Source organism: Maniola jurtina, chromosome 19 (assembly GCF_905333055.1).
Source record: "Maniola jurtina chromosome 19, ilManJurt1.1, whole genome shotgun sequence".
Lineage (NCBI taxonomy): Eukaryota > Metazoa > Arthropoda > Insecta > Lepidoptera > Nymphalidae > Maniola > Maniola jurtina.
The window spans coordinates 3540302-3559613 of record NC_060047.1 but is presented as its reverse complement, the minus strand read 5'-3'; the positions used below and the strand labels follow the sequence as shown (position 1 = coordinate 3559613).

Here is a 19312-nt window from a genome sequence, read left to right as displayed (position 1 = left end):
AAATGTTTTATGAAATGTTAGTTCATGCATGTAACAGTAAGCTTAGTTTCATAATCTATTCCTAGTAGTAATTGACTATAAGTAAAATTAAAAGAATCGTAGCTAACTTTATGCGCAATGTATCTAAGAACCCAACCGCATCCGAAGAAAGCCCCAACCATTATGTGATTAATAGAACTTAGTAGGGGTCAGGCTCAGGACCTAGCAATGAAGATTACGACACAGTGGGGAAACAAGGATTTATTAACTGTAACATCTCATCTGAGTAAGACCTATTTCTTTAGTAACATACAACAAAAATATAGGAACTTTATTTTTACCTAAGATTCCTTCTATCTTTATTATACCTAGGAAACTCGTTACCGAAAAGACTCAGACTTTCTTAGCAATAATCACCTAACTTGGAATTCAAAGGTGCTTTAGTTTTAAGGATAAATACGATCTTATATCAACCGATTTTTAAACAACCTACTGACGATTACTGAGGCAATAAGATTGAAAATTACAAATGAGATTATGAAGTGTCCGATACCCAGGTATACAGCCTACCGGTTAGTTACCGGCCAGTTACCGGCCTAAACGCAAAGATTTTTATTAGAAAAATATTGGAAAAATATAAACTACAATAACTTTAATATTCTAATATGTACATGTGCTTTTTGAGTCTTTATTCTAAGGCCTCATTCGCACGAGAGCTTTTTTAACGTCCATTAAAAAAGCGTTCAAATAGAACCAATGCATTCCCAAGTATCTGTTCACACGTCAACGCTTTTTTAACGCGTACTTTGTATTTTCAGCGCAACGACGGGTTTTAACGCAACGCTTTTTTAACGCTCGTGCGAATTAGGGCTAAATCTGCATGAAATGGAAACAACTTAACTCCTCCTCCTAACTGTTCTTATTTATTAACATGATTAAGCAGTTTTTAAAACGCTGTTTAATTTAATTTTTTGGTCTCGTGGCGGCTAAAATTTCTTTATTGTCATCTCTTTCTTTGAACACTACAACGAATAAATCTATCTTTTAAACATTTTTGTTTGGATCTGTCATCTTTAAAGTTAAAAATGTGTTAAAATAATGCTAACAAAGTAAAACATATCCGAAAAGGCTAAGTACTCATAGTAAAATGCCGTAACGTAACACGGTGAAGCCTATCAACCTTCAGTGATATGACACCACGCAAATAAAGCCCACCGTGTGACATTCAAGAGCTGCGGTCAATATGTAACGCTGATTGGTCCAATTTCTGTCAACTCCTGCAAACGAGACTGGAATAACGTCACAATAATAATTGTATGCGATCACAAAAATCACAGTGATAATATATCGCTAGTTAACACACGCATTATACAGGGTTACTGGTAATATGTCGGCAATCTGTTAAGGGGGTGTAGGCGAAGTAATTTGCTACCAAATGACCTCTAATGACCCCTAGGCAAATGTCAACCATTTTCGAGTAATTTGACTTTTTATGTTTTTTAGAAGAATTTGAGGTATGCAACTTTGAAAATTTATAAAAAAAAAAACCAATGCATGAATTTTTTTATTTTTATTATTATTTGCTTGCTAACACTTCAATACATAATAATCAACCATAAAATGATACTTATCTTTAATAGTTTTTAAATCACAGCTACAAATCTGTACAAGTTTCATAATTTACACCAGGTGGTCTGACAAAAATGGTCGATTTATGTAAAAAATTACTGAAGAACTTTATCGGCAGAACACATGAAAAACATGTACAACTTCTCAGCTATCCAACGAGATACAATTTGGTACCAGAAATTAGAAATTGGCCGAAAAAAATGCAATTATTGTGAAAAAAATGAAATCGTCTTAAGAATACGAAATAATATCTCAACGTCGAATTTTATGGTAATATTCTTATTTCTTATTTAGGATGAGTAATGAGTTATAATTAATCTTACAATTCATTTTCGAAGTATAAAACTCTAAAAATAACACTCTAAAAATAATGAGAGTTCCAAGAATGACATTTTTAATCCTTTGTGTGAACACGTGCACCAGTCAGCGCTCTCGGATAAGAAGAGCTTAAAAACATTATCTAGTGACTGGATAGAAAAAACAAAGGCATAAATAGCCAGATTTGCCTAACATTTTTCAGAGAATAGGATAATAATTAAAGCACTGGCAAGTACAATAACATTAAGTGAAGGGTGGGATCCTTAACTTATTTAATTGTATTGTATTTATAAATTCTTAGACTTAAAAGATAAGACATTTAAAATGTTTCATAATTTGCGCAAACTGCAAAAATTTACAGTTTGCTTGTGCCACTCGTACTGTACAGATCATCTCTACCTAAGTTGGTACTTACATCATTGTGAATTTGGAAGTGAATTGACCTGGCTTTTTCTTATGGACTGTTTCTGGCATACTCTGTGATTTGGCTTGTGATTGGACTCTGATTGGCGCGTCAAAAGGACTAATGGCTGCAGAAAGAACCCAGTACTCCAATGAGGAATATGCCAATATCCTTTTTTGTTATGAATATTGTGACGGCAATGCTTTGGCCGCTCGCCGTGAATATCTTCGCCGATTTCCTGGCCGCCGAGTACCACACAGGTCTGTCTTCAGTGATGTTTATCGAAGAATTAGAGAGACGGGACGGGTGCAGAGGAGACAATCCGATTCTGGATGACCACGTGTGTACGCTCCAAGTGACGAAGTGCTCGTATGAGACTTTTTTGAAAGAACATTTATTTGCATTAGTAGAAAACGTACCTCTGGAAATAAGAAGAGGAATGAGATTCCAGCACGATGGATGTCCAGCACACTGGAGAATAACAGTTCGGCAATGGTTAGACACTAATTTTCCCAATCGATGGATAGGCAGAGGAGGCCCAACTCCTTGGCCAGCAAGATGTCCAGACCTGACACCTATGGACTATTATGTCTGGGGACATATGAAGAGCCTAGTGTACGATGTCTCACCAGTGCCATCAGTCGAAGAATTGAAAATTAGAATAATAAATGCAGCTAATTCAATAAGAACCAATTTGACTAGTAATGTAGTAAAATCTCAATTAAGAAAAAGAATGCGCCTGTGCATAAGAAATAGAGGGTCACATTTTGAAAATGAACTTTAGAATTTAGTTTTAATGGCTTAGTGTAACTTATCTACGTAATTATTTTAAACTTCCTAAACGATTATTGTAATTTTGGATTGCAGACGATTTCGTCTTTTTAACAATAATTGTATTTTTTTTCGGCCATTTTCTGATTTCTGGTACCATATTGTATCTCGTTGGGTAGCTGAGAAGTTGCACATGTTTTTCATGTGTTCTGCCGATAAAGTTCTTCAGTAATTTTTTACATAAATCGACCATTTTTGTCAGACCACCTGGTGTAAATTATGAAACTTGTACAGATTTGTAGCTGTGATTTGAAAACTATTAAAGATAAGTGTCATTTTATGGTTGATTATTATGTATTGAAGTATTAGCAAGCAAATAATAATAATAAAAAAAAAATTCATGCATTGGTTTTTTTTTTATAAATTTTCAAAGTTGCATACCTCAAATTCTTCTAAAAAACACAAAAAGTCAAATTACTCGAAAATGGTTGACATTTGCCTAGGGGTCATAAGGGGTCATTTGGTTGCAAATTACTTCGCCTACACCCCCTTAACGGATTGCCGACATATTACCAGTAACCCTGTATATCCAACTAATAACTACTAAGTTTCATAAGATTCTTGTCTGACACCTAACCAAATTTTTTTGGTTTTACTAATGAAACGTTTTCCCATGACTACGATTTTATCCAAATCTATTTATGAACGAGCGATGTATAAAATGTCGACCAACCATGCTTATGTTCTGAATACTAAAGTCTATCTGTATATCGTCTTCATCCTGCCTTTTCAAGGCTTAGGTATCTCAAGGATTATCCACGAAACCGTTCGTCTGCATAACCACATAGCCTAGCACTCGTGGATATGTAGCTATCTATCAGTCAAAGATGCTTTATTTTTGAAATCGTATGACTAGTTTCAGAGATTGCATCCAACATTAAAACTTACAAACATTATCTCTTTATAATATTAGTTAAGCAAGGGAAAACAGTAAACTTTATAAAATAAAAAATCCACCCATACTAAGTCGCGAGCAAACAGCACAGGTACTAAATACTAATATTATAATTTATATGTAGAGCACAAAGAAGATTTAAGTCATTAGTAGTCCTAATCCCTTCCTCTGAGACGCAGGTATTCTAGAAAAGAACAATTACCTACCGCAGAAAAGGTATTTACTGGAAGTTGGAACGCGCAGTCGCAATGAGCGAAATTAACTGGGGTAAAGTTGAACGCTCCTCTTGCAATTGATTAAAGTACCAACCAGAGAGAGATAGAGCGTGGCAAAGCTAGGCTGCTTGCAAATGATACAAATCTGAAAGGTAAATTAGTTTCAGAGTATATTACCGGCAATATATTAGGGTTTCAGTGTATTACGAGTGGCTTTTGTTAGTGCGAATTACATAATCGATTTTGGTTCAAGTACGTTCAGTTTATGGAGTACTGGTTCAGTTAGTAGCAGAAATTCACGAATCTCTACGGTACGGTTTCATTGTTCCTTTTTACCCTTACTTAGCTGCAAAGGTCAAATGTGTCTGGTTATTAGTTTAAGTTTAACACTAGAATTCATAGGGGCTGCTTTCCGACGACATGTTGAGTATGACACATGCCATTTGAATGACCCCCTACCGAAGCCCCTATCTTGACTATAAATTCCAGTATTAGTAACCTAAAGATAGATACATCATTATAGCAGTCTCATATCCCTAATAGGCAGTAACTAACATTTTCACCACACTAGCTTAAAAAGAGCGCTTTTGCTGTCTGAAACCAGTGAGCAAAAATCGTTTTTGCCCACTCAGAAAAAGTGTAGTCTCAAAAAAAGTTCGAGATCTTCAACGCCTATTTTCATACGCTAACATTTTATTTCATACAAACTTTTTAAATTCTCTATTTTATTATTTATACTTTCAATAATTAAATTCTGCTTTTACTCGTACATCTTGTATTAAGTAATTGCTGTTAAGGTGAAAAGTTGTATGGTATCACACGATAGCAAAGTTTTTGTTTCTTGTGTGTTTGTGAATTATAGCATCCTTCGCCTGATCGAGGTTCAAACTACGCACTCGCTACAAAAATGAACTTTGTTATCTTGTTGAACAAAAAACTATTTTATTTTTATTTCATTTTTTTGAAAAGGCACTCAAAAAAGTTTTAACTAAAAAAACTAAATTAAAAACCCAATAATAAATGCATTAAACAAGATGACAGAATTCGTAAAATATTATTCAAACTGTGAATTATTCATGATATTCATGGTCAAAAATACCTAATAAATATTCGTGGACCCTTTGTAAAACGTGACAGCATCTATATGCTGATTTTTTAACGCCAAGGAAAATGAGTATGTAATTTGGTTATGACAAGGGATTAGGGAGGGATGGGTGCTTTAATGTTTATTAAAGATGCAAGACAAAGGCCAATTCGCCTCTTAACTCACTGCTCCGGTATATTCAAAGAGATTAAGTTTCTCTACCAGATCTGAATTAGGTAAGTTAGTGATAACTTAAGACGATTCTATGATGGTAAACTTGTACGTTAAATTGCTAAAATTAATAACCACGACTGAGCGATACAATGAAGAAGAAAATACTTCAGAAAAGATAGAAAATACAGGAAAACAATAAACATAAAAACTTACTGAACATGAGATGAAAAATATATAATAAGTATCGTCTCTGAGTTAGCGATTTTTATAGATCTTATAACTAATCAAAATCGAGTCATTTTTTTTTTTAATATTTAACATGACCTCAAATGGGAAAAAAATTACAACAAAAAATACGTAGGCGCAACGCTCACAAACTGAATGGAGTGATTCGAGGAGCAGATTCTTCAACTTAAACTCCACTTATTTGCTTTGACATAGGGTTGAAATTTTTATAATAAAAATAAACGCGTCATTCTTGCCCATAATATGATAGTGCATTAGCCGCCTGTCATTAACCGCCGCACTTATAACTCTACCCTAATCTTTTCACATGCCGAGTGCACCAAGTGCACTCGGTATGCACCGGCCCTAAGGTTTTAGGTAATATGGTAGAGAAGAATTTACTACCGGATAAGAGAAAGATGTAGGATTACGTAAGAAATATGAACGTTATTTAACGAAAATTGGCTCTATATTTTATACTGCCAAGGTCCAGCCCGTTTTGGCATTGAGTCCATGGATTTACCATGTCGGTAGTTGGCTCATTGATCAGATAAAATATTCCGATAGAACGTCCGACGGCAAAAGGCACTGTTCGTATAGAAGTTTATTTTCTAAAGTTTTAAATGGTTAAAATATTATTATTTGCTATAAAATGAGGTCCTAAACCAATGCGCAATTGCTAAGGACATTGCAACCGTGAATTATGGAGTCTATATAACCTGAAGATTTCAGATTTCTGGGGTGCTGTTCGGTGATGCGTATTGCTTTGTTTTCATGCTAATAGTCGCCGGCGGGCGGTTTATAGCTAAAACGTTGTACCATTCAGATTTGTCTTCTCTATTTTGGCAGATAATAGCGAATCAAGCTTTTTAACCGACTTCCAAAAAGGAGGAGGTTCTCAATTCGTCGGAATCTTTTTTTTTTTTTTATTTTTTTTTATATTTTTTATGTATGTTCCCCGATTACTCAAAGACCCCTGGACCGATTTGGAAAATTTTTTTTTTGTTTGAAAGGGTATACTGTGCAGGTGGTCCCATATAAATTTGGTGAAGATCTGATGAATATCTTCGGAGATGGAGAACAGAACTCCTCAATAGATAGGAGCAAATTGCTCGCGATCAGTGTAATAGCTTAGTAAACAGTAGGGTATTAACTGGGCATAGCATATTATAGTACAGTGGGCCACTAAAAATTGTGAAATAAAAAATTTTCAAAAGAAAAATAAAACCGACTTCAAAAACCACAAACACTAAAAAGTAAAAAATAACTTTTATTTAGCTACACGTGTAATGTACCTGGGTATGAAGTCGGGCGAGCTTCACTCTTGGATTTCTAATTTTGTTTTGTAACACTACAACGTCACCAGCTGGCGCTAATTACAGGGTGCGGAAATATAGATCGCATCACTCCCTGTAACTTGCCAAGTTGGAACTAGATGGCGCTGACTATAGGTTGGCAAAAAAGGAAATGACGCTAGGGAGATTGTCCAACCCTACAATAAGACCCAGCCATAGCCAATGTTTGTTATCGAAAATTGATTCACTAGTACGGATCACTCGACACACGAGGTCACCTTGTAGCCGCGCTTCCGACTTTCGCTTCAACTGCGTGGGACGAATTGTATGGGACACGACTCTCTTAACCCCGTGTAAAAGTCGCGCTTCCGACGTTCGCTTCCACTGCGTGGGACGTTCGTAAGGGACACGACTCTCGTCGCCTAGTGGTGCTTCCGACCTTTGCTTCCACTGCGTGGGACCTAGGTTAGGGACTCTACTCCGTAAAACCTAGAATAAATCCATTGTGTCTTCACGCAACGTTGCTGTTTGAATAGCTTCGGCTGAATCCCGACCCGTCGACGACGTGGAACTTTTCCCCAGCTTTCTTATAGTTTTAATATGCTCGCTCGACTTCATACCTAGGTACATTACACGTGTAGCTAAATAAAAGTTATTTTTTACTTTTTAGTGTTTGTGGTTTTTGAAGTCGGTTTTATTTTTCTTTTGAAAATTTTTTTAGTAATTGAATAGAATAGAATAGAAAAGAGATTTTTATTCAAGTAGACTTCTACAAGTGCTTTTGAATTATTATAATGTAAATAACGGGTACGTGCCACGATTAATACGAATTAATTATATGATTTTAAATTAGTATCGATATTTCGACCCCGTGGCATGAATCGTGATCACGACATGACAGTCCCGTCTTTACCACGACTCATGCAACTGGGCTCATGCAACATTGTAATAAACTATAATTAATAAAACTTTTTGTTCCTTATGAATTTCCTCATTACTGCATTTCTCAAGATTTTAATTCGCAGCTACTCCAGTGCCGCTTCTTTTAAATCAAAGATAGCAATTATAAGATAAACTCTTCATTAAACTAGTTGAGTCAAACAAAATTCTTTCTAGAAATATAAATCCTAGCTTTCTTTTATAAGGTGATTTAGTAGTAATGCAATTTTGCTTATCGCTTTCCGTCTACTGTAATATCGTGCCGGCACGTAATTGCAAGTTGTGCAATATCATAACAAACGGTGGATATCCCTGCATCTGGGATTCTGGGACGGGGCCGGCTGCTCGCTAACCAGAGTCCAGGGTATTTTGTGTTATGCATGTTATGTAAATCCAGCCGTGAATCAGCCGCTGTTAAGCGGAGTCTCTCCGTCGTTCGCTCCATACAAACTTAGTTTGGTTCTCATTTGAATACTAACCAATCAAACTCATTGGAATTTTGTAGACAGTAGATACGTTCTAGGAACGAATATCTATTACTCTAGTTTCTCAAATTTTCGTTAAAATATTACTTTTCAAAGTTACGCGGTCTCAAGAATTTACGTAACATAACGTGTAAACGTGTAACTTTAAAACGTAAAACAATATTTTACAGAAATCTGGCAAACCACAGACATAGGTATTAGTTTCTAAAACGTGTCCATAAAATTACACCGAATTTGATTGGTTTATATTCGAATGAGAACCAAAGTACGTTTGTGTAGAGCGAGTGACGGAGAATCCCCTGTTAAATGCACGCGAGAATTGCCGTGCTCGACATAATTCAATTATGAGCTTGACGGCCCGTCGCAAAGATATTGTACGAAGGATATACAGCGTCGGATAAAATGTTAGACCCGTGGGAATAGTCTGCAGCGGACGGAGAAAAATTGTACAAATTGACACAAGATTGAACAGTTCCCTTCGTAAATAGGTAGACCTATGTAGGTAGGGTAGTTTTGTTTCCATCAAGGTCTCATGGGACAATTTATATAGTTTGGGATCATTGAAAACGTCTATTTTCTCAGTAATCCATCTTCTTCCCCGTCGTGACCATCTTTGCTAAGTTCTCCCTAGGCAATTTGATTTTCAGTCTTTTGAAAAGAATCTTGAATAGAACGAACAATGTTAGATAAAATGTTAGACCCGTGGAAACAGTCTGCAGCGGACGAAGAAAAATGGTACAAATTGACACAAGATTAAACAGGCATTTAGGTAGGCAGGGTAGTTATTGTCAAGGGCTCATGGGACAATTTATACATATAGTTTGGGATCATTGAAAACGTCTATTTTCTAACTAATCCATCGATGATCCATGATTCGATCTTTAGTCTTTTAGAAAGGATCTCGAAACTTACGCCATTGGCATCGCATTGAATTGTGTGCAGATCACTTCAATTAATAATAAAAAATCAATGTATCCATAATCTGTCCGTAATCCGTAAATCATTGATTTTTATCCGTAAATCGTTAACCCTATCGACAGAATGCAGATACTTAGGGTTGATTTTATTAATTCGGCCGATACTCAATAGTCCTTTCAAACAAAACTTTCTGCGACATAATATTAATAGTATTATCCTTAAAAACGTCCGTCTAACTACTAAGTTAAGATCAGTCGGTCAGGACGTCTTTTTATAACCATAGATTGATTCCTACTGAATATGTTCAGGGTTATGAAATGATAAATTCAAACATTACTCACATATGCGATCAAAGAAATGAAACGGCAAAGGTTACGGCCAGTAAAATTTTTATTAACATTTAACTTTTCAACGAGCCGCATTCTGATCTAATTCAATTTACTTAGGTATACTTTTGTGGTGCCAACATTATTGCATAATTGTAGTCTATATGACAAGTTATTTAAAACAAAGTTTTTTAGAACATTTATAAGTATATTTTAAACCGACTGCCATAAAAGAGGTAGTTTTCAATTCGGCGAAAGTTCGTACATTTTATAGAATTTGAGGTTTTTTATGAAGGACTTTGAGGGCGAAAATGTAAAGCTTTGACAAATCCTCAGCCGCTTGATTCCCAAGACATCACACTATTAGGGGATACGAATACAAAATAGGTATCACATATCGCACCCTTAGTTCAAAACTGTTTCAAATCAAAAAAACAATTTATTCTGAAGAACTAAGTTTTTCTTTTAATAATAATCAACAGAAGATACTAGAATTATTAGGACCAAGACAGTTAGGACCTAACTTGTAAAGGAAACCTTTCTAGGTATAGGTAACAGGGTTCGCGTATCGATCGGAGGCAACAATTTGATCTGAATTGGGAGGGCGATCCATTTGATCCCGAGAACGATGTAAGTATGCACAACTTAAGATTAAGCGTTTTGTGTTATATCTACCATAGAAATAGAAGAGATAGACAATACTTGTTTGAAACAATGTTATCTAACTTGCTGAAACAAACTACAACTCTGTAACACTCTTGAGATTTGGAAGACAAAACAGAGCAATTCAATGTTTCATAATCCTAAGTAGATAATATATAATATATAACACTCAAATGTAATAGGTACAGTATGATACAACTTAGAAGTTACAGTAAAGTAATTGATCGAATAACAAATGACAATAAAATTACTGTTGTACTAATCACGCACCATTGAAGCTATTTGTTCAGAGAATTCCATATACTTATCACTATTGAAAAATATTCTCAGAACCAACTTATTGCATCTGTTGCCATAGATATCATGTAACGTTTCAACAATGTAAGTAATGACACAATTTAAATTTTAACAGTCTCACAAGCAATAAAACATGTTCAGCCACTTGAGACCTACGCTAATTTAAAGGAGGAAGTTATTTACAAGAACGTAAGAAGAATCTAGAAACTAGTAATACATAAGTACAAAGAGGGATTTATGTATATCAAAATCCCAACTAAAATTTTATGTAACACCGAAGTGTTCCGACAAGATACTTGGCTCGGAGCTTTTTGGCAGCACGGCTATTGGTTAAGTACTAACTGTTTTAACAAACTTATGCAGCTCGACGTGAATCGAGATTCACTTGCCTTTTAGCTGCTACAAATTAAGACTCGGTGTGTGTAATTGCACACTTTAACCCAGTTGGTACCCATACTAGTATTTTAGGAGATTTCATTAATGTTAATCTCGCACTCTTTAAGACGTTCGTTAAAAATTGGTTTATAACTATAACTATGCATAGGATACATTATTTTTCCAAGGAATCCGTGGAACGTTTACTTTGTTGTTAATGGATGGGGACAGAACCCACTGCAATAAGGCTTATGATGGAAGAGAGAATAAGAAAATTATGTGCTACGTGTCACAATAACTGGTAGTCAGAAGTTTAAAAAATATATATCTTTTTAAACCTTAGAATTCATCTTAATGCTTGAAATTTATGTTTAGCGATATAAAGAAGTTGATCTATGAATGTTATTATTACAAAAACAAGTGACAAAATACATAATCATAACAAAAATCAGGCAATATTAAAGATGCTTTTTGTATTTGGTCGTCACCGTACCGAGTATCAAAAAGTTTGATGTGAAGATCAACTACTTTACTTGTTACTAACAAAATCAAAGAGGACTAAAGAACTAAGCAGATATAACGCTGCCAACGATACTCTTTATGTATGTGTATTCATATATACAGTTCCAGGGCTGATTCAAAGTGTATTGTGCAAATTGCGCGTAGGTTTGCGCATAATCATGAATGAAGTTTGTGAATCAAGCCGACATTATTAGATAGTACTCATGTAGATCGGTTCAGCGCAGATTCTGTATTGTTGAAAATCCAACAAGGTTACAAACTACAATTTAAAGTCTGAAATAGGTACAGATTATTTATATGTAGAGCGCTATTTAAAGTACTCATGTCAATTAAAATTATAACTAAAGCATGATAAACGTTGAATTTATAAATGAAATCCTTTAAGCAAGCGTGGTTTACCATAACCAATCCGAACCCCTTAAAAACCGAGCTGATAAAATCTGGGATCCCAAAGTGTTTCAATGATGCAGCCAAAAACGCTATATTAGGAAGACCCTAAGTAGAATAAGACACAATGTATTACAAGACCGTATTCTGCAGAAATCCTTGCAAGACTCCTCGTGGCAAATGGACGTCGAATTTTACAATTTAGCAAAATTGTCAAACTCAGACGATGTACTTTACAGGAGCTTTTCATTGCTCAAGACTCTACCACTGGCTGTGAAAGCAGATTCTTCCGGTAAGAACGTATTTTATATCAGTTTTGATTGGGTTAAGGAATCAAAGCCGCAATAACCAGAGAGATGCAGATTCAATCCCTACCAGTTCTGGCAATAAAAGGTACCAAACCATCAATTCAAAGCTTCAATAGCTTAACGTGTGGAGGTGAATTGAAATCCCCAAGATGTTTTGGTTAAATTCCACCACTTGGACAATATTATTGTACCTTCTTCTAACTTTACATGTAGTAGGAAAGTGGACTATAATTATCTTTAACATGCCTAGTTTTTTTTAATGTTTAGAGTACAATAGCGTTTAATAAAACATCAACTTCTATTTCATAATCAGGAGCAGTTAAATCTGGCTTTAATTTCGCTCTTAGGAACACTTCATTCCATTTAACTAGTACAAGTGTGGGGTGAGTCAGAGGAAAGGAACAGTTAAGCCTCGTCGCCTGTCACCAAATTACCCCAGCGCTAACTGCAGACTGCCAAAACGAATTAACCTTGATTTCAATTAATATCTATGTATCTACACGTCAGCCAGGGATTGGGTTACTTATGAGTACGTTTATAGTAACTCATCCACTTGTTCTTGTACACTTTCCTTGCCAGAAAGGAATTGCTTGAGAGAAATCAACATCTGATTTTAAAACTTCTAAGATCCCATACTAGAATAAGATTTTAGTAAACGGGATAACGTAGCATTCACCTACGGAAACACATCGTACAGCCTGAGGAAGCTACTCTAATGCCTGTAGTAAAAAGCTGTTGTACCTGCTGGCGGCCGGTAGTGGTACGAAACTGTTTTGTTAAAAATGGATCGGAGACGGTCGAAGTGGTACAGAAATGATAAAACAGTGATGTCAATTTCCAACACCAATATTGTGACAGCTCCGACGGCATACAGCGATTTGTGAGCCGGCTAACAAGCGCATCAAAAAGCAGAGGAAGCAATAACGCTCGCGTTGAATGCACTACATCAAAGGAGATTCAGATTGAATACATTACACTTGCGCAATGCAGTAAAATCTAGACAAAACTAATTCCATGAATCCAAAGTGCAATAGGTCAAAGTAATAATAAGTTGCATCCTTATAAGCACAGTTTACTCTCTTGCGCTAGATAATATGTAATTGAAAAAATCGGTCAAGTGCGAGTCAGACTCGCACACGAAGGGTTCCGTAACACTATTTTTTTTCATGGCGGCATTTTATGTTTGTAAATTGTGAAGTACACATTCTGTAAAATATTTCACTCTCTACCTATTACGGTTTATGAGATACAGCCCGCTGACAGATACGGATGTACGGACACCGGAGGCTTAGTAATAGGGCCCCGTTGGAACCCTTCGGGTACGACGACAGAGGTGTGAATAGGCAGTAGGCACCTTCCGGGCTGACGTGCTCCAACCTTAGACTGCATCATCTCCTGCTTGGTGTGGTTGCAGGCAAGCGCAAACCTATAATTATTACTGGTAAAAAAGGAACCCTAAAAATCAAGTTAAAGTGAGTTTTTTCCTCATTCGATGCTTTTCAGTAAATCCTAACTGGAAATTTTTAATTGGCGTAACGATCATGAACTTTTACATTGTGAAAAGAAGTTTTTAATTTAAAAAGCAATGGCTAATGAGTTTTTCAAACTCTACTAGAGTTATTTTTAACGTTACAAACTATGTGTTTAAAAATACGATCAAGCTACGCCGAATGCAGCTTATTAATACAAAAATATTAATCCTTTTTCTCCAAAATAACTTAATATCTGTGTCTGTGGTGTTATAGATTTTTCCAAAAATATGTAGTTTTAACATTACAGGGGCTCAAAGATATGTATGTAAATTTTTAAGAACGCGTAACTTTGAAACCGAATATTTTAACAGAAATCTGGAAAACCACAGACATAGATATTAGTTTCTAGAATATGTCTGCAAAATTTCATGGACTTTGGTTGATTAATATTCAAATGAAATTGGAACTACGTTTGTATGAAACGAGTGACGGAGAGGGCCCTCTTAATCCAAGAGATCGTCGTCGTGGACAGTCTGCAGTGGATATCCCATGACAATGTATCCCATATAACCATACCTCATACAACAGAGACATGGATGATTTAGGGGAAGTCGATTTGCACAGTGAACCCATAGTACCTAAGTGTTAAGCTGATTGAATTATTATAATTGTTTTAAACAAAGTATAAATTACGCCGGCGTAGTTTTTAACGGAAATAAAATAAAACTGAGGGATCATGGTGATTTGTAGGCAAGGATAAACTAGCCGACGGTCAAATTTAATATTAAAATGATTCGGTAAACATTTTATTTTTGGCCTTGAGTGAAAATAGTTTTCAGCACGCGACCTATAAAGTGAAGTTACCAGTTCATAGTTTTGAATTTAACACATTCTTAGAACAGTGTTACGCTTATTGCAGACTACCAATAATGAAATAGTCGGTCCCAACTACAAATCGACCAAAATAGAACATAGGACAGTTACTTACTGCATTAATGAAGAAACATACAATCACAATAAAACGGCCCTACAGAAATCCGAGTAACTATGACCAACTCTCGCCGACACCATTCCATTTTTGAGGAACAGAAGAAAAAACTTATCAACGTGGGCATGCACTTACGACAATGTGCAAACTGACATAAATATCTATCCTCTGTCTTCAATTTATACAGATACGGCTTTATAGCCAAAAGACACTACTTACGTAAAGATTATTCAGAAATTCGAGCGTCTTTTTAAAGGTTTACGCTTGACAAGTTGAAGCCGCTCAAATGTAAGTGATGATGCTGTCTTACGTAAAACGCTCTAAGCTGGAAGAGATAAGTGCATAGCAGTTTTAGAATAAAAGCAGTATTTTCCCTTCACCACTGCCATACCCCTTCCACGTTAGCCCGCTTCCACGCTTCTATCTAAGACTGCAGCATCACTTACCGTCAGGTGAGATTGCAGTCAAGGGCTAACTTGTATCAAAATAAAAAAAAAAACCTATGTGTGCTATTGTTGCTACATCTTGTTCTAGAGCACTGATTTAAGAACAAAGATTGAATAGAAGTAGTCTTCAGGACTACTTCACCTTCTCTGACTGTATGCTTTTGAACTGTGAGTTTCATCTCTATACAATATTTTGTTCCTGTGTAAGATTTTTCCCTCTCCCTGCTACAATTTTTTTATGTTATAGTTTGGTTCATTTGTCCTAAAATTTCATCTTATTGTAATAAATGTTTCCGCTAATAAAGAATCTTGATTGTAGCTTCGTTGGAGTGTCTGGAAGTTCTTCTTAGTGGGAGGTCTACAGTATAGAGAGAATCTGAATTCAAAATAATATTTTCCTTAACTCAGCGGTGTGACTGTACCCTAGTCAATCAGTCAGTTTCTTATCCATACTAATATTATAAATGCGAAACTATGTCTGTCTATTTGACTGTCTATTTTGACTTTTGACTGTTTTTCACAGCTCATCCGTTTAATCAATTTTAACTTTGCATTCCGGGGACTTTTTGTCTCGGAAAATCAAAGAATTTCCACGGGATTATTAAAACATTAAGTTCATGCGGACAAAGTCGCAGACATCATTTAGTTTTATATACATACGTTCTACATAGATTAAAGTTTTCCAATCCGTTTCTTCACCGCATCGTTAACCTAGACGAAACATTGCCAAAAATATTACCAGGGAAGAAAAAATGTATTTACTTCAGAATGTCTAAGTTATTGCGATTGAATACATACATTAGAGGAAACGATCAACATCCCATTTCCTTTGCGCGAAGCGTATGAAAAGGCCATCGGATGCCAAAAGGAAAACGGCAAATGGCTTCCAAATTCCCTACATTCAATTAGGTTGACGTAGGATGGAATTCAACCTCTTTAGTGCTCTTTATGCGTTCCATTATAAATATTATGAACTTAATTACGTTGCCATTATACCTACAGGGTGAGTGTTTGAACAGGGATCGCTATGGCAGCTACCGTAATCGAAAATGATGGAATGTTTGTTCATCCATTTATCCAGAAATCCACACCCATCGTAGAGCTTCTCGAATAATATTATTAAAATATAGTTAATAATTCTACTTGTATTTTAGTTTTTTTAGATTCTTATTATTTACATTAATAATTAAGTCTTTTCTTATTATAAATGGTACAAAATAATTACTTAATTTTCGATTTTTGGCAAATGTTAGTTAGTTCTGTTTTCTAACATTTTAGTTTTTGGTTTATAGTTCTATAGCAACACAGCCATTATTATTATTACTGTATCTATACAGTATACATACTTTCTTTTGGAGAGTACTTAATTAGTTTTTTAATGGCTTGCAAAACTTAGTTATTATTGTCATAATCTGTTATGTGGGGCTAATAAACAAAATAAATAAACAAAGACTATCGGAAAGTTGCGGAAAGTTTTTTATTTCGTAAATGGCCATAATATACTCGTAGAAGTACGCAAAAAGTTATGCTATACAAAATAACAGTTATTTTTTGTGCCGATTCGAAGCGCCCCACCCAGCCTTCTGAGAATTATGATTGATATTTTGTGTCAGGTGGGAGGCTTCGGCCGTGGCTAGATGGCTAGAAGCACCCTTCCAGCAAAGCCGTGCCGCCAAGCGATTTAGCGTTCCGGTACGATGCCGTGTGTAAACCAAAGGAAGGTTTAATGAAAACTGCCATACCCCTTCCAGGTTAACCCGCTTCCATCTTATACTGCATCATCACATACCACCAGGTGAGATTGCAGTCAAGAGCTAACTTGTATCTGAATAAAAAAAGTACCTTTGTTAAGACAAAATGTTGTCAGATCTCCCATCGAGTCATCAGTCATCATCATCATCACTAACATTTGATTCCGCGTACGCTCACATGACGCTCACTGCTGCTATCAGCGCCAAAATAGCGAAAATCAAGTTCCTTCATAAATAAAAAAGGTTCACAATCGCAAGTCCAGCGTAAGTACAAGACTTTTACTTCAATATAATTTGAATCAGTTTATTGTATTGCAATAGAAGTCAGTACTAAAATATTCACAAGACACAATTTTTTAGCGTTAGAACTTCACATTTTTATTTTCGGTTCGAAATAGGTTGACACGGAAATTCTATAGTCATCCGGCCTCGGAAAGAATCCATAAAATGTATTGTACGTAGCGTAATATTGCCTACCGTACAATAATCAAATAGAGAATGTCTTTGGAAGAATACAAAATAAAGTGGAACGAAAAAGGTTCTCCTAAAAGTAGGCTACAGCAACTTTATACTGGTAGTCTTGTCGTACGGGGCGCGTCGCGTCGCTCTTACATAACAGTCCTGTTTAATCAATACGGCAGCTCTTCAAGTACTTAGTGCTAATACACGAGGAAAAAGCTCGACTTTTCCTTTAGCCGCGTATCATATGTTCAAACGCAAAGGTATATAGATACTGTATCAGTGGTTGGAGATAGCTAAAAAGGATGTTTAATGTGAAGGATACAGATCGCTTCCACGCCCTGTTACGTCTTATCAACTTGTTTTCTAGAAAGTGTCTCTAATCAATACAAGTAGCTTTTCAAGTATAAAGTCCTTTAGCTTGGTAAATACGGTGTCAGCAGATTGACTTTGAGCTAGCTAAAAGAAATATTTAGTAAAATAATCATTTAGTATTATGAAGGATACGGATTATATTAAGACCTAGAAAAAACGCTTTCATGAGAATTTTCGAATAGTTTTTTCTAGATTGGGTTTTATGTAATTAAAAATTTATATAACTCAAAATTTGAAAAACCCCCGACACAAAAACCTCTATAAGAAAACTAGAAAAGAGCTGATAACTTTTAAACGGATGAACCGATTATCTTCGATTATAGCTAAGAACACTCTCGATCAAGCCACCTTTCAAACAAAAAAAAACTAAATTAAAATCGGTTCATTCGTTTAAGAGCTACGATGCCACAGACAGATACACAGATACACACGTCAAACTTATAACACCGCTCTTTTTGGGTCGGGGGTTAGAAAAAGGGCTGCCCTTCAAGTAGGTACCTACTTGGTACTTATACGGAAAAGGTCAATTTTTCCTTGCTAAGAAAGCTAGATAAAAGGCTATGTTTAATGTAAAGGATACGGATTGTATTAATGGTATTAACACTGAGATGAAAACGTTTCCACGCCCTGTTACGTCTTATCGACTTCGCTAGGTACTTTCGGAGAGTAGGTATATATTTCTAGAAAATGTATCTAATCAATACACCTACAGCGTTCAAGTAATTTTATGCTTGGAAAATCCTCAGCTATTCTCGAAGCTTCTTATTGCAGCATTTTATATTGTCAAAATTGTCTTGCATTATACTTTAGGTATACTTTCATTCAGTTATTACCTTTATATAATAAGTAGAGGTCCACGTGAATATAAGTTTTAAAAATCCTATGGGAACTCTTGGATTTTCTGGGATAAAAAGTAGCCTATGTCCTTACACAGGATGTAAGTTAACTCTGTACCAAACATCAAAATCGGTTAAACTGTTGGGCCGTGAAAAACTAGTAGACAAACAGACACACTTTCGCATTTATAATATTAAGTATGGAATTACATCTATATTCTATATTATATTACACTAGCTTATGCTCGCGACTTAGCTTGCGTTTCTGTTATTCACAGAGGCAACTTATTATCCCGGAAAATGAAACAGTTCCCATGGGATCTTTAAACCTAAATCCACTCGGACGAAGTCGCGGGCATATCTAGTACTAAACAAATGTAACAAAAATATTATAAGGTAACAAAACCACTACTCGCACCTACGAGACACAAGTGTGCTTGAGAGTCCTTGGTATAAAATATAATGCTGAATGTAAAGGATGCGGCATTAACACTTAGATGAAAGTGTTTTCACGCCCGGCTACGTCTTTAGAGCTTCGCTGAGATATGTTTTCCTAGAGAGCTTTACGAGGCTAAAGAACTTTTCTAAAAAACTTTTTTGCCGATTCCGTAATTGTTGATAGTGTATTTAAGAATTATTTTGACTAGCAGACGCCCGCGACTTCGGCCGCGTGGATTTGGGTTTTTAAAAATCCCTTGAGACCTCTTGGATTTTCCA

At 35.7% G+C, this 19312-nt stretch overlaps 1 protein-coding gene across 4 annotated transcripts in view; it reads right to left on the bottom strand.

The window, feature by feature from the left end:
- Nucleotides 1–19312, bottom strand: part of LOC123875011 (sodium/potassium-transporting ATPase subunit alpha) — a 93666-nt gene that overhangs the window by 56658 nt on the left and 17696 nt on the right. The gene's annotated exons all lie outside the window — the stretch shown is intronic.